Below are 15,183 nucleotides of genomic sequence, written 5' to 3' on the forward strand. Positions count from 1 at the left end.
TAATAAATATTAGGTACTCTGTTGTCACTGTATTATTTATCTTTCATTCAGCAACCTTGCTCAACTCTGTTAATACTTCTAATAATTTGACAGTAGATTCTTCTGGATTTGAAGACAGTCATCTACAAATAGTACATATTTATCCCTTCCATGTCTTTTTGTCTAGTTTCACTGAACCTTGAACAAATGATGATCTTGTTCTTGACTTCAAATAGATTGTTTCTTATGTCTCACCATTAAGAATAAAATTTTCTTGGGTTTTTGGGTAGAAACCTTAAATAGATTAAAAAAAACCCCTATTGTTAATTGCCAAGATACATAAAATGAACAAGTATTGACCTTTATCAAATGATTTCTCTGTATCTATTAAGATAATCTTTAGTTTGTTTTGTTTAGTTTTTAAGTTTTGAACGTGACAAACTAGATGCACTTTTTTTTTTTTTTTTTTTTGCGGTACGCGGGCCTCTCACTGTTGTGGCCTCTCCCGTTGTGGAGCACAGGCTCCGGACGCGCAGGCTCAGTGGCCATGGCTCACGGGCCCAGCCGCTCCGCGGCATGTGGGATCTTCCCGAACCGGGGCACGAACCCATGTCCCCTGCATCGGCAGGCGGACTCTCAACAACTGCGCCACCAGGGAAGCCCTAGATGCACTTTTAAAGTCTTGCTTTTATACTCATGTGGTAAATCTCCTTTACTCCTACTTGCCCTGTATCCATTGCAGGGATGTAAATGAGTACGAAAGACTGGAGAAGGTAAGTGGCAACTTAAAAAACTAAAGCCTTAAGCCAAGGCAAGAGTCCCTCTTAGAAACTGTAAAAAACACAGGGATTCTGCAAACATATTAGAAGTGTCTTTCAATAAAAGAACACAAACATAAAATTCTACAGGGTACAAGTATAGACAAAGAATTCTAAAAACAGGAAAACTGTAATAGGTTGCTGATGCCTTAAATAGCAGCAAAGAAATATGACATAGATTTATATTTACATTCTTAATCAAAGAGCTGAAGTGAACTGTGTTACTCAGCATTTTCAAATTTATTAAAAGGGATATTGGGAAGAGATGCCAAAATTAACTTATTTTTAGCATGTCCTGAAAGGATCTGTCAGCAACTCAGAAACACAGCTTTTGAACCAGTTTAGTCAGCACTCATGCTGGGAAAAATATGATATAATATTTACTTAGTTTATAGCCTTGAGTATATCAGTTAAATTACTTTTAAACTAAACCAACAAAGCTTTTATTTGAAAATAAAAGGACTTAGAAATTAAACTGATTCACTAGAGTAGTAATTTGACAAACTTTTAAAGAAAAATTTCTATATGAGCAAGATTATATGTTACTCAAATATTAAACCAACTGAACTAAAAACACTTTTTCCAGTAACTGAAATATAGAACCTTTGATAACTTTTCCTTTTTCATAATATAGAAGAGCTTTAACATAAATAAAGCAAAAGGATGAATAATGATGTAAAGGGAGTTCTTTAAGCCAATGACTGAAAATACACATGAATGATTCTGATGATGTATTTTGTTTGTTTGTTTGTTTTGTTTTTGCAGTATGCGGGCCTCTCACTTCTGTGGCCTCTCCCGTTGCGGAGCACAGGCTCCGGACGCGCAGGCTCAGCGGCCACGGCTCACGGGCCCAGCCGTTCTGCGGCATGTGGGATCCTCCCGGACCGGGGCACGAACCCGCGTCCCCTGCATCGGCAGGCGGACTCTCAACCACTGCGCCACCAGGGAAGCCCGATGATGTGTTTTTTTAGTCTTACAAAAAACACCATCCAAATCAGAGTTAAAGAGTTTCTTGCAAACCAAACTCAGAGTAGGTTTTTATTTGATGGAGTAAGGACATATCTAAGAAACTCTGTCACTGACTCTATTTTTCTCTCTGTAAATCTTCTGGTCTATCTTGCTAGATCTGCCCTTTCCCTGGCTCCACTCACTGGCCTCTTCCCAGTGCTAAAAAAGGCAAGATGAAGAAAAAGACTGAATCCTAAAACAGATCTCCAATGAAAACTGAAGGAAAATACAGAAATTCCAGTAATATCATAATACATGATACTCTATTGTTTCTTTGATTTATTTGCTAGCAAGTCCCTGGTGAACACTACAATGGCCATTTATAATACTGCTTTTACTAGAAAGTGTCATATACTTTCTAAAGATTAATTTTTGAACTATGTTTCAGGAATGCACTGTAGTAAGAGAAAAAAAGGTAAATAGTATCTATACGTTCTGAATTTCTGAAAACTTATACTCTACCAGGTTGATACTCAAAATGCAAAATCCTCACTGTCTCTCTAGGAACTACTGAGTTTTCTTCTAATTTTTAAAGCAGGAATAAAGCAGTTTCAGCCTTGAGTTTCACTGATGCCCCCCAACCCATCCCAAAGTAGATGTCAAAGAAAATATGTAGATGTCAAAGAAAATATGTAGATAAGCTTGAGTATTAAATCTTAACGTACTGTTGAAGTTATTATGGAATAAGAAAGTAGAGAATCATTTTTGATCAATATGTCATAAACAATTTCAGAAGTAAGAGAAAAAGCACAGCTCTTTAACTGATGTGTGTAACAGCTGCCAGGGTAATATCTGGGGCCAGCCCAGGGATGAGGTTCTGGAATGTGGATGACTGTAACAATTTTGATATCTGTACATTCCAACCTCAAAGGGAGGAAACCAGGTATTTGAGAAATGTCATGTACGTGCAATACTGAATTTAAAATAGCACTGACAGTAATGGCTCTTGTTTGAAAATTTGTAAAGCTACTAACAGTTACATAAGTCAAATAGGCTTCCATTTACTCATAAGAGAGAAGAGGAGGCACTTCAAAAGGCATTACTGAGTGGAATGCAAATGGATGACACTAATAGATATAGAAAATAAATCTGTAGTAAATTTTAGAGAAGAGCTTTTCAGACACAGAGGAGATGCGAACAATTCATCTGGAAAAAGAGAAGCAGAAAACTGGCAACAAATTGCTTCTTCAGAATATCCAACACAACTCTTACGTGGAATAGCATGCCTGCGGTCAACTAAAATATTTGAGTATTTGAATAAAAATGTCTCTTTTTCAGGGTTAAGAATGAAACCAAAGCAACCTCATGGTGTTGCTCTTGCTAGAGCAGGACATCAACAGTGATAAACCACAATGGGCGTGCTATGTTGAAGCTTTAAAAATCATAGTTCCCTTGGGAAAATGGGCATCAGGTTACAATAAGACATTATTTACATGATACATTTACTGTTCTCAGAGCTACGAATTTCAGAAACGAACATAAAGGCTTTGTGACCACCTAGAGGGGTGGGCTAGGGAGGGTGGGAGGGAGAGGCAAGAGGGAGGAGATATGGGGATATATGTATACGTATAGCTGATTCACTCTGTTATAAAGCAGAAACTAACACACCATTGTAAAGCAATTATACTCCAATAAAGACGTTAAAAAAATAATAATAAAAAGAAGGCTCAAATTTAGCTTATGTGATTTTAGGGTAATATAAGTAAATTTTACATTTTTCCTGCTAAAACTGATATTGATTTTTTAAAAAAATAAATTTATTTATTTATTTTTGGCTGCATTGGGTCTTCGTTGCTGAGCACGGGCTTTTCTCTAGTTGCAGAGAGCGGGGGCTACTCTTCGTTGCGGTGCACGGGCTTCTCATTGCGGTGGCTTCTCTTGTGGTGGAGCACGGGCTCTAGGCGCGCGGGCTTCACTAGTTGTGGCACGTGGGCTCAGCAGTTGTGGCTCATGGGCTCTAGAGCGCAGGCTCAGTAGTTGTGGCACACGGGCTTAGTTGCTCCGCGGCATGTGGGATCTTCCCGGACTAGGGTTCGAACCTGTGTCCCCCACATCGGCAGACGGATTCTCAACCACTACACCACCAGGGAAGCCCCTGATACTGATTTTTATTTTAAAATTTTAAATTATAAATTAAAACAATAAATGTGATTGGTTTTGTTCCTCAACTCTGTACAAAAACAAAGTAAGAATTTTTTTTTAACTTTACCCCTTTAGTTATATAAAAGACTCTGACTAATTTCATTTCTAAATACAGAACAGAAAGATTTGCATTTTAGCAGAGGAGAGTAGGAGGAAACATGAGGTGGCTATAAATTCCTGACACTAAAGGATTCTAATACTAGAGTGGGTTATAATAAAAAAATATAGAAGCCTCTCTGCTAAGAATTTTTAAATGATCTAAGCTCTTATTTTTCCAGGATGAACTAGTACTATTTGATATGAAGCTTAAAAACTAGTACTATTTTAAGAGAACGGTTATTTATAAATTACAATAACTACATATTCTTAGGAATTCAGTAACATGATAAAGTTCTAGAAGTCTGAACATGTAGAACCTTAATCTTAACAGTGTGAAAATACTTTTCTTGAAATTCTTTCTTTCTTTTTTTATTAGATTAAAATGTAATCATATTCAGTTTGATGTCAAATAACCCTCTGCACTTTATGAGGCTATGAAGTTTGGTGTGGAACACGGATATGATCAGGGTGGGTTTTGTTTGTTTTTGTGGGTTGTTTCTCCCCACTCCCCACCCCAACATTTTCTTTTGCAGGAGCTGGAGGGGCAAAGCTCCATATTTGAGGAAGACAGAACTGATAATAAGAACCCTTTATTTAAAGGCAGAAGTCTTAGAAGCCTGCCCTACAAAAGACCTGACCTTTGGCATGAGAAATAAGAACATGGGCCTTGCAGTCAGATAGACCTAAGGGCTTGAATCCATTCTCTAATCACTTCCCAATTTGCAAGGTCTTGAGCAAATGACCTATCTAAGTCTCAATTCCCTCAAATACACAATGAGAATGACTATAACAATACCATCACTCTGGGTTACTACAATGCTTACATGAAATTACATATGCCAACCACTTAACTCTGCAAGTGTCAATAAACAGGAGTTACTTCACCACTATAATTTCTCTGAACACTTGAAGAATCTTCCACGGTACAAGGCTAATCAGACCCTGAGTCAGCTTTCCAAACCAGGTTTGATCACATCTGGTTGTACCTCCTAAATTCAGGGCTGAGATCACTAAGGAAGGGTGCACACAAACACAGGGTCACTTCCTAGTTCTTCCCCCTCTAACTGTCTTATGTGTAAACTTAACCTAAGAAACTTTAGATTTCTGCTCTCTCCTACTGAATATCATAAGTACTACATAATATGTTAAAAAAAGAGAAGTTACAGTCTCAAACCATTATCATATGAGCAACTAGTGCCTCTTTAAAAGTTGACAGTGAAAAAGAGTTCTAAATTCTGAGGTTCCCCCATTTGTGGTTTTGAAAATTAAAATATCAATATTATTTAAAGAGTAGTAGAAAAGAAAAATGTTCAGCTTCTTAACAGGACTAATCTGTGATTCAGAGAAAATTGTGGTCTCCATGTTATCTTAATGAAAAGCATTTATAACCAAGATCTGAAGAAGCACCATATAAATATGGAATACTACCGTAACGGTAAGAAAATCTCTGCAAGAGGAGAAAAGAGTTAATACCAACATATCATGGATAAAGACAGTTATCCGTACTAATGCCAATGAGGGAAAAAAAGAAAAACAATACTTGAAGATAAAAGTGCAGAAGGGTTACTTCTTTGTGCTAATTTGAACAGTCTCTTTATACAGTCTATCAAATTCTTTATGGTAAAGCAGTGCTGCCTATTTTCTATTAGTCAATAACTGAGATGCTATTTACACAGCAGGGAAAAAATTTTAAATATGATATATACTTGTTGCTTATGAAACAAAGGTATGTTCTTTTAAACATGCAAACTTTTGTACCTTAACCTGAGGTCTAGAAAGCATTAAGAAATAAGCTGATTTGAAATTTTAAAATGAGTATTTCCTAAAACTAGGAAAGTAAGAGATAATACCTACGTAGTACGATCTACTTGAAAAAATGATCATCCCTCTACAAACATGACAAACCTTAAAGCTCAATTATTCAATTTTTTGGATAACTAAATAATTAACCACTCACCTAAAAGCAGCCAAGGAAGCATGTGCCCAAATGTAATATAAAAATAGTGAAATATTCTGAGTATTGCTGGGGTCAAACATTTGAATAATTGATTGAGATGTCCTTACCTCTTGCTGTGGCACAAGTTTTAGGATCAACAATTAAAATTACTCCAGATGACTGCACTTAGCAGTAGATTCGACAGGATACCACCGCTCAGCATTCCATGCAAAAGTGTGCCGAATGAATCATAATCACACTGGCTCAGACCTTATCCACCACGGGATAACTCCAAGTCAAAGCTTCATGGCACTCTGAGGTTCCAGCTCTGCTTTCGGGCCCTGTTTCTGCTTTCAGCAGTTTTCTTGGCCCTGTTTCTGGTCTTTAGTCAAACCGAGCAGCTTGTGTGTGCGAGAGCGCTGCTTGGAGGAACTTAATCCTCTCTCTCTGCACATCCTGCTTTGCAGCGCAGGAGAACTGCCCCAGCCCAACCACACTTGCAGAACAGGCTTTACCAGTATGACTCCACCCACCAGCTTCACACAGGTGCATATTTTCTGCTCAGAATAACACCACTATGAAATTGATATTCAGTCTTTAATTTTTTAAAAAGTCACTTACTATTCAGTTGTTTATATTTGCTATCCACATGGGAGACAATGTATCCTATAAAAATGATGGTATTTACGCCCAAATAAAATAAGAAAAGTAACTGATCAAGCAGGAAGTATTGTCTGTAAAAGGCTGAGTCATTAAACTGGCAGCAACAGGCTAGGAAAACATGACTTTGAATATCTTTGCTGATAATGAGCTGTGACTGTTTTCTACTTAGACTGGCAAAAAAAATTATCAATTTATACTGCCTCTGTGTGAAAAATTCTGAGATTGGAATGCACAATTTTTTAATATGCAAATAAAAAGTTTTAAAACCTGAAAAGTTTTTTTTGGATTAAAAATCCAGAATTGTGCAACAGTATAATTCAACTATACTTCAATACCAAAAAAATCCAGAATTAAATTTTCCTGATTATGACCTCCTCCTTTATACACTGCCCCAGTGTTAAAATTGTAGCTCTACTTATACAAACATTGAAAAGAGTCATTATTTATACTTAATAACAGTACTGCACTGTGTTAACCCAATTAGAATTAGTTGAAGAAATAAATGAATTGGAAGAGATTAACGTATTTTCTGTTCCAAATGACTTTTTACTAATACCAATGTAAATTCATGTTCACATATTTGTTTTTAGTAAATAAAATAATGTTACACGTGCCAGACAGATTTTAAGTACTTTACAGATAGTCTTCATTATAACCCTATGAAGTTGATTCGAATACTATTCCCATCCTAGACATGAGGAAGCCAAGGTGGAGGATTAAGCAATTGCCAAGGTCAAACAAGTAGGAATTGTTGAATTCAAGATACCCAGGGAGTATTTATCATGCACAGCGCCAAAATCTGCTACCGATCAAATGTATTCATTCTTTCCTTTCTGATCATAGCTCTGAATAAAGAAGTGTTGATAACTGGTAGGCCACAATAAGAAAAACAATGAATTGATGTGATTTCACAATCTGAAAGACCACAGAGAACTCCAGTGTGTGGCAGGAACAAAACATGTTAATTTTTACCAGTGGAACAGCTGTGAATTTATGGATTTTGTTGAATAGGAAATGAGGCTCTTAAAGTTTATTCATGGTGGAGAAAGCAAAGCCACCCCTCCTTCTAACCCCTCCTCAGCACTGAAGACAGCAAGGGAGGGCAAGGGAAAGAGGAACGCGAGAGCGAAGGAAGGGGGAAGGGGAAGAGGAATCCCTGCTGTAGAAAAGCCATTTGGGGGAATACTCGGTACAACTTAACACATGAGCACAGAGAGGAATAAATAAATTCGACGGTAGTTTGCCTGAGTGCAGGAGAGTGACAAAATGACCCTCACCTGTAACCTAAAGGCTGCACTCTGTGCCGCATAAAAACACAAGGTAAGAATGAGTGTGTGCCAACACTGGTGAAGCTGGAGTGAGGTCTGTCAATCTAGTTCCCTGCATTGCGACAGTGCCGATTTCCTGGTTTTGATAATGTACAGTATAGTTATGTAGGGTGTTACAACTGGGAGAAGCTGGGTTTTGAGTATATGGGGCCTCTCTGTACTATTTTGGTAACTTCTGAGACTATAATTATTTCAAAATAAAAAGTTAAAAAATATGGCTGACTGAAAAGCATTATGCTCTGTCTTCTAAAGACTGCTGATGGCACAGGAGAGGTCACCTGTTATTTTTCTCTTGTAGGAGATTATCCTGTGAAGGACTAAGATGTATCCGTGTGGGCAGCGGGGGCAACAAGACAACTCACTGGAAAGGCAAAGGCTACCTTCCAATCATTCTGTCATAAAAATTACCCGAATTATTCAAACCCTTGACAGTACGTCTGTAAATTCTGCCAGTTTCATGGCCAAAAACATATCCAGAATTAGATCACATCTCACTCCTTCCACAGCTACCCTCCTGGTCTGAGCCACCAACATCTCTTGGTGGGCTCATCACCACAGCGTACACCCATGTCATCTCCTGTCCTGAACACAGCAAGCAAGGGGATCCTTTACGTAAGGTGAGGCAGGTCACACAGCTCTGCTCAAAACCTTCTAACGTCTTCCCATCTAATTTTAAATGAAAGCCAAACTCCACACAGTGGCACCGGAGCCCCAAGGAGAATCTGATGCCCTTTCACCTCCAGACCTCATCCTATGTCTTGACTCACTCACTGCTCCAGTCAAACTGGCCTTCCCACTGATCCTTTAACAAGCCCCGACACACACTCGCTCAGTGTCCTTACACTTGCAGTTCCCTCTCTGGGAAGCTCTTCCCCCAGGTAACGTGCGTATCTCTACTCCTCATCTCCTGTGAGTCTCTGCTCAAAAGCTACCTTCTAATGAGCCTGTCCCCAACCACTCTACCCTCCTTTGAAATTACAACCCCACATGAACCACATCCAGTACTTCCTAACCCCTGTACCAACCCCCCTTCTAGGCTTCATTTTTCTCCAGAGCACTTACCTACCTTAGTATATATGTATTGTGTTTGTTTGCCTCTTTCTCTCCCTCTCATCCCACTTAGGTACCAACAACAAAATAACAATATTTTTGTCTGTTGTGTTCACTATTTTAGCCCTAGTACTTGGTATGCACTCAATAATTGTCTGATCAGTGAATGAACAAATACCAGAAATGATCAGAAATGGAAAAGCTGCTTTATTTATGGCAAGGATTAGATCGAGCCCACCCCTAGCACTGGCTAAAACATAAATGGGAGTTTAGGAAACATTTTTGATAATTACAGTGGACATTATTCTTGTTTATAATTATTAATCAACCGGTTTAAAACAAACACTATGTATAAAGGATACAAATTAATATAAAATAGAATATCTATCCATGAGCAAAACAATCTAAGTGAAGAAGAAAGACACACAAAAAGTGAAGTATCAAATTCAAAATAACTCATTGCCATACACTATTTCCAAGTGAGTGACACAAAGAATAGCTACTGTAGGCTGAAACGTAGTCCCTCGTTATTCAAAACATAGTCTTAGGACCAGTATTATGGAATTACCTGGGAGTTTCTTAGACATAAAGAATGTCAGGCCCCACCCTAACGAATGATGGTCTACAGTTTTTAACTCTCTCTCTCTCAGGCAGACTGAATGCACAATCAAGTTTGTGAGGCAGCAGCATAAGGAGCCTTCGTGAAGAACAGAGTAAGTCATCTGAGGCAGAAGAAAGGTCACAGGCAGGGAAAGGGGCAGACTCAAAGTATAAATGAGTGGAGAATAAGGAAACATGTCTGATGCTGAGCAGAGAGAAAAGGAAAAAGCAGGTTACAAAGATAAGTGAGTTCTCAGTATTTATGGAGCATCTTAAATTCTAGGCTAAAGATTTGTATATAATTCTGGCACAAAGGGAAATCACTGAGGTTTTCTGAAGTCAGGGATTACAAATTAAAAGCTGTATTCTGAAATTTTATTTTAGTAGTAAATATTAAGATAAAGTAATTCTACAGGCATTAATTGTGCCTCCACTGTGCACGTATCCTGTGGGGGAGACAAGGATGAATGAGACACACTTGTCAATTGTGAGGAGACTGCAATTTCGTGAGCAAGTGGAACAGCTGCTGTTAGATCTGACTTGAGGACCAACAGGACACGGGCCTAGGAGAGACGGGTCAGGGAGAGACGGGCCAGGGAGAGACGGGCCAGGGAGAGACGGGTCAGGGAGAGACGGGCCAGGGAGAGATGGGCCAGGGAGAGACGGGTCAGGGAGAGACGGGCCAGGGAGAGACGGGCCAGGGAGAGACGGGTCAGGGAGAGACGGGCCAGGGAGAGATGGGCCTAGGAAGAGATGGGCCTAGGGAGAGATGGGCCTAGATAGAGACAGGGCAGGGAGAGACGGGTCAGGGAGAGACGGGCCAGGGAGAGATGGGCCTAGGAAGAGATGGGCCTAGGGAGAGATGGGCCTAGATAGAGACAGGGCAGGGAGAGACGGGTCAGGGAGAAATGGGCCAGGGAGAGACAGGCCTGGGAGTGACAGGCCCGGGAGAGATGGGCCTGGGAGAGATGGGCCAGAGAGAGACAGGCCTAGGGAGAGACGGGCCTGGGAGAGACAGGCCCGGGAGAGATGGGCCGGGGAGAGATGGTCAGGGAAACTTTCATGGACAAGAAGATTATGGCCTGAGTCTAAATACAAGGAAAATTTCAACTGGGCAAAATGGGGAGGAGGGCATTTCAGACTGTAGGAACAGTCGGTGCAGTAGGAGCAGAGGGAAAGCTATGACACCACGTGGTGTGTGCTGAGGACACAGAAACAGAGCCCAGAGAGCACAGGGAGAGAGAGCAGAACGGGAGAACGGAAAAGGAAGATGGCCGGAAGCAACACAGTAAAGTAGTCTGGAGGTATGTTTTATATGTAATGAGGAACTATGGAAAGATGTATTTTAATTAATTAGAGAAGCCTTAGAAAGAATGATGGCTGAAACAAAATTAGCAAATTAAGTAGGTTCCTATAAGCACTTCTTTTCATCTTCCATTCAACACATCTTTTGCCCTAATATCTCTTCTGTTCATATACAGAAATACATTTTTATTTACTCTTGTTGTAATAAAACCAAAACATTCGTTTTTAGAGAGAAAACAATAAATTTTACCTCTATTCAATGTTCCATGGTGGGAAAATTCTGGGTTTTGAGTTAAACAATCGCAAATGAGTGTAATCCATCTGGCGCACAGCCAGGGCTACCTAGGTGTGGACGGTGGTTACTAGGAGAGGTCAGAAGACTTCTGCAAGTTCAGCTCTGAAAGCTCAGGCACAGCGTGGAGCTTTCTGAGGCTCAGTCGCTCCACTAGTTAAAAAACTAATAAGAACCTGCTGTATAAAAAAATAAATAAAATTCAAAAAAAAATAGCGGTGTGTGGGGGACAGAAATACATTCCGCATCCTTAGTACACTGCAGGGCTGTATCGAGATTCAAATTCCCAGTTAAATAACAAAAATACAGTATTCAAAAACTCTAAGGCAACTACAAATATGTGATGTTATGAATTTTCTGTTTTTCCCTGATGCAGAGTGAGAAAGTATTATCTTGATGTATACCTTACCATGTATTCCGAGAGAAAACCACCCGGGCATTCTAGCATTTTGGAACTCTTTTAAGTCTTACATCAATGCCTCCTAGGGTACTGATTTTCATATCTGATTCTTAAGGTATTTGCCTCCAGAGTAATAAAGTAATGTGTTCAATGGGAAGAATATTCAATACAACATTCCATTTCAGGTAAGTAAAAACCTGAACCTTTTTACTTGCTATAGAGTGGTCACCTCATACTAAAGTGATGTCAGGAAACATGGTTACAGAAGAGCAAAGTGCTGGACATTCAAAGAAAGAAAATGGAAATAATCCAGAAGTAAACAAATGAAAACAAAAGAAAAAAAAACTATAATTAGGCAAAACTGCAAATAAAACAACAACAACAAAACACAAGATACTAGAGGACCAGTTTCCTAAAAGGATAACACAAGGACTTTTTAATTTCAAAATTATGCCACAAATTCAGGCTGTGTTACCTTATAAACTACTTATAAGGATTTCCTCAGCATTACATCTGATTACTAAGTCTTCCCCCAAAATGAAAGCCTCAGCTACTTCTATGTCTGCTAACAAAAAAATTCAGACAAAAATCTGTGATGCAAACTCTATTCAAGTGGCCATCCAGAGAAGCTCCTTTCCTCACCATGGTCCCATGAAAACTACTGCAATTCACTTGTTTCAGTGGTATACTGTGAAATATTTGCATATAGATTTATACCAACAAATAATATATTAAATAAGCACCTACATAAACTAAATAGACCTAGTTTCAGACACTCCTGAATTTAAATGATATAACATAGTAAATAAACATAAGTCGACAAAAAATAACAGCTGATACTTATTAAGTATCCAGGGGCTTTAAATGCCTTATCTCTAATCTTTAAAAGAATCTTGCCTCACTTCTTAGATGAGGAAATTTAAAATCAGAGAAGCCAAATGACATGCATATGGACAGTAACACATGGCACAGGGATGAAAATTCAAGGCTGTGGCCTGTGCTCTCACCTCTTTGAGCTGCTTTTCACATAGGTATATACATTAAATAAAACATCTGCATTAAATCTGTTATCACAAAATATCTATTTTATGGGGCGGTTGCATTAAGACCCTAAGAAATTACCTATTTGGACAGGGTGGAGTGAAGGGTAGATTATAATCTATGTAAAGTAATATATGATCATTGTAAAGGAGTTAAACAATACAGGAGCAGAGGAAAACAATGAAATGTCTCTTGTTATAGCTACAATCTCATTCCGCTTTCCAGTCAGGTATGTATCCTTCCTGATCCTCTTCTATGAGTTTACAATGGGATTATACTGTTGCGTGATTTGCTTTTTCATTTAACAACACATCACAGAAAAAATCCCCTGGGTTAGCACATAGGCTTCTACCTCATTCCTTTTGAGGGTTGCACAGTATTTCACAGTATGGAAGTATAAAATCTATTTTGAAAAAGTAATTTCAAACATTTGTGTATTAAAGCAATATTGTAAGGAATATTTACCTGGATAGGAGGTAAAAAATGCAAAGTGACCAATTAAAAAATGACAAAGGACTTGAATAGACACTTCTCCAATAAGCACATGAAAAGATGCTCCACATCATTACATTTCTGTATAGTCACCATCTGTGTCAACAGAACATTACCAGCACTTCAGAATCCTCTCTCCTACCCATCTACTCACTCTCCTCTCCAAATGAAACCACTGTCCAAACTTTATCACCACCTAACAGTCTTGAACTGTATGATTTTGAACTCTCTCTTTATATATATGGAATTACCCGGTGTAAGTGTGTGCGTAAATCCGGCTTCTCCCACTCCATATTTATTTTTGTGAGACTCATCCATGTTGCTCCACACAGACATAACTCATTTCATTTTCATTGGTGTGGAAGAATCCACTGAATGAACATGCCTTTATTTATCCATTCCACTACGGATATACTTTTGAGTTCTTCAGTTTTTTGACAATTAGGAATAAGGTTGCTATGAACATTCTATACACATACCTAAGAACGGAACTGCGGGGTCACAAGGTATATACATGACAAACTTAGTAGGCAGTGCCAAACAGTGCTTGTCCTGCATTACGCTTCCCTGGCAGTGTATGAGAATTCCCACAGGTTTACATCCTTGCCAACTTTTGGTATCACTACTCTTAAATTTTAAGCATTCTGGTGGGTGTGTTTTTGTGAGTTAATAAAGTTTTTACTTGCATTTCCCTAAAGACTAATGATGTGGAACATCGTGTCATGTGCTTATTTCGCATTTTGATATTTGTTGTGAAATACCTGATCAAGTTTTCACTCAATTAAAAAAATCAGTTTATCTGTCTTTTTCTTACTGATTCTTTACACACTTTGGTTACGTGACCTTCGTCAGATATATGTACTGCAAATATCTTTCTCACTGTGTGATTTGCCTTTTTCACTATCTTAATAGCATATTACAATGACACTCTGAACTTTAATTAAGTTTAATGATTAAGCTTCTCAGTTATTATTACTGATTTATGTCTAACCCAAGATCATGAAAATAGGTCATGAAGATATTCTACAGTATTCTCTTCTAAGTCTTGTTGTTTTACCTTTCATATACAGATCTATAATTCTCCATGACCTAGCAACTTTTATTGAAATGGCTGTCTTTTTCATAATGCTCTGCAGTGTATGAATCAAGCACCTATATGGACACAGGTTTGTTCCTGGACTCTATTCTTTTCCACTGTTCTATCTGTCTATCCTTGCATTAATCTCAGTCTCTTAATGAGTGAAGCTTTAACAGTAAGTCTTGATATCTATTGTATTAATTTTCCCACTTTTTTGTTCTTCAAAACTGTCTTGTGTGTTTTGGGCTCTGCATTTCTATACAAATTTTAGAATCGATTTAGAATCAGTTGTCAATTTCTAGAAAAATCCTAACTCAAAGTTTGGGGCAGTATCAGCAACTCTGCCCTGTTGGGCTCTGAACTCCATTTGTTGTTCCGTGAGTGCTGCGACATTCTCTACTCCATCAGCTGATACCCTAGGGGGCTAATGTCCCCATACACTGGGGTCACGTATCTGGATGTCCTTCTTCTGCTTAATCTTAGCTCAGTAATTGTTTACTACCTTGTTAACTCTCCAGTCCTTCAAAGAGACCTTATATTTTTACATTTCTGTCCAAATTTTCTGTTTTCAGAGGGAGGGTTTGTCTAAATTCCCTAGTCCTTCATTTATAGAAGCTCATGTTTCAAAAGTAAGCTTTGCTTTTCTTCTCTCTTCACCCTCTCTCCACCTTCCGCCCTCTCCCTCCCTCCCCCAAACCCCCTCTTTCTTTCTTTCTGGAAGAAAAGGTGGATAAGGTGGGAAGGTGGGGACTCCACCATGGAAATTATAAAAAAGACCAAATGTTGATCCTAGAAACGAAACACCTGATATGAGAACTGAAGAATTCATTAGATGGGCTTCAGAGAAGCCTGCACAGAGGCAAGAGGTCAACAGAAAGCACCCAAGCTGGAGAGAGGACCAATGAGCCAACATCAAAGACATAACTGACATGTGGAGGAGGAGAGAGACAGA

General features: G+C 38.8%; 1 protein-coding gene across 5 annotated transcripts in view; it reads right to left on the reverse strand.

Moving 5' to 3' along the window:
• The window catches only part of ARHGAP32 (Rho GTPase activating protein 32), a 269,873-nt gene that overhangs the window by 51,994 nt on the left and 202,696 nt on the right, over positions 1 to 15,183 (reverse strand). The window contains exon 1 of one of the 5 annotated variants that reach the window (XM_060160764.1): positions 6,111 to 6,425. The exons of the other annotated variants lie outside the window; for them this stretch is intronic. The gene's annotated coding sequence lies outside the window, so the exon portion shown is untranslated. Of the gene's footprint in view, positions 1 to 6,110; positions 6,426 to 15,183 lie in introns of those variants that run through there. 5 annotated transcript variants of the gene reach the window in all.

This window comes from Lagenorhynchus albirostris, chromosome 9 (genome assembly GCF_949774975.1).
Source record: "Lagenorhynchus albirostris chromosome 9, mLagAlb1.1, whole genome shotgun sequence".
Taxonomy (NCBI): domain Eukaryota; kingdom Metazoa; phylum Chordata; class Mammalia; order Artiodactyla; family Delphinidae; genus Lagenorhynchus; species Lagenorhynchus albirostris.